General features: G+C 45.7%; 1 non-coding gene across 1 annotated transcript; it reads right to left on the bottom strand.

The window, feature by feature from the left end:
- Nucleotides 1-329: 329 nt before the first annotated feature.
- Nucleotides 330-402, bottom strand: Trnak-cuu (transfer RNA lysine (anticodon CUU)). Its single transcript has one exon. It is a non-coding gene; the product is annotated as a tRNA-Lys (tRNA).
- Between the last annotated feature and the right edge of the window lie 1345 nt (nt 403-1747).

Below are 1747 nucleotides of genomic sequence, written 5' to 3'. Positions count from 1 at the left end.
CAGACTTACTTGTTTCAGAAGAACTCAGAAAGCCATTCTGGTGCTCTGGTGTTGCGGGAGGTCCTTCCGCTCCTCCAGCCAATAGCCACCAAGATACCAGCCCATTGGGGCGTGGTATCTTTCCCTTTAAAAAAAGCGGCCACTTCCCTCCTCTCTCTCTTTACTTCCTGCTCCGGTTCCGGCGACTAGACTTCTTCCCAATTGCGTGCGCAGAGGGCTGTTGTCTGGGATCGTGATCTGTAAGTTTATTCCCCTTTAAATAAATACCACCCTATTAATCACAATTCCAAACTGGTGTGGGATTGTTTATGACTTGCGCCTTCATCTGGCGCCCAACGTGGGGCTCGAACCCACGACCCTGAGATTAAGAGTCTCATGCTCTACCGACTGAGCTAGCCGGGCACCCAACGTTTGGTTTTAGGACCCCTCCTTCCCCCCGCTCGGCTGCTGGCCGCCAGTTCGGCCGCGGCCTGTGCCTTGCGGCCTGTGCCTTGCGGCCTGTGCCTTGTGCGTGGAGCCAGCAGTTTAACATAAATCATCACGCAGTGGCTTTTCTTGCTGCAGTTCTTTATATTTTCCCTTTAGACACTTCAGATTGACTTCAAGTCCCCACACAGCCTATCGTTTGCCTCGCTACGTGGATTTAAATTCCACAGGACCGCGTAGTCTCTGCCCACGTGGTTTGCTCTTTTCTGAATCGTTTTCAAATCTCCCTTGCAAGCACAGCTCTTAAGCGGAGCGAACCAGAGCACGCGGTTACCGGTTGCGGAAAGCTGCAACCCCTTGGGACGACTCTGTCACGTGGAGGCATAAACGGCTTCCGGGTTACTCTTCTCTACCCCTGGATTCTGGGTTTATGGTTCCGTGTACGGAATTGATTTAATTACATTTACTTTGTTGAGCAACTTGCATTTCCCAGTTTTTAACAAATACTAGGCGGACACTGAAACAGGACCCCGTTTTCGTCGCGACTTGGGAACAGCGCCACCTGCTGGATAATAGGTAATATGGCAGTTTTCGTTTCCAACATGAATTTTACTATTTTGACTACCAAAACAATGGGTTTTTTCATGCAAGGTTTATACGACTATGGAGATAACTTAATTTACTGGTTACTAGGTTTCAGTATTCTTTTGAATATTCTATTATTTAGGAAAATTATGGCACTCCTAAGAACCATGCAATCTTTACCAGAAACTAATACAGGTCAGGAGATTCAGGATTCAAAAGCTTTGAAATCACAGGTGCAGAATGGGGACCAAAAAATTGATACCTCAGTGAAATCACTAGAAACACATGTAGCTCAGGAGATTCAGGATTTAAGAGAGACAATGATAAAAAGACTTGAAATGATTGAAGAAATTATTGGAGCTGGTGAACAGAGTAAGAAGGCACAAGGACAGGATACAATGCCACCACCAGCTATTAGATCTGGCTTACCCAGGGTTTTAGCGACATACCCTGTAATTCATTCTGACAAAGCGTCAACTTCTAAAGGCTCAAAGGGAGTCAGAGAAGCTAGATGGATGCCAATAGCAATGAATGATCTAAAAGAAATTAAGCAAGCTATAGTTACCTTTGGCTTGCACTCTGCATATGTTAAGGAAATGATAAGGACTTGGGCTTCTAATGCTAGAGCTACCCCCCACGATTTCCATCAGTTAGTGTCTGCAGTTTTAGATAATGGACCTTCCTTGATGTTTGGAATCTATTTCAGAGAAGAATCCAAACATATGGAACAGCAAGG

Source organism: Chionomys nivalis, chromosome 19 (assembly GCF_950005125.1).
Source record: "Chionomys nivalis chromosome 19, mChiNiv1.1, whole genome shotgun sequence".
Classification (NCBI taxonomy): Eukaryota; Metazoa; Chordata; class Mammalia; order Rodentia; family Cricetidae; genus Chionomys; species Chionomys nivalis.
This window is presented reverse-complemented; position numbering and strand designations above follow the sequence as displayed.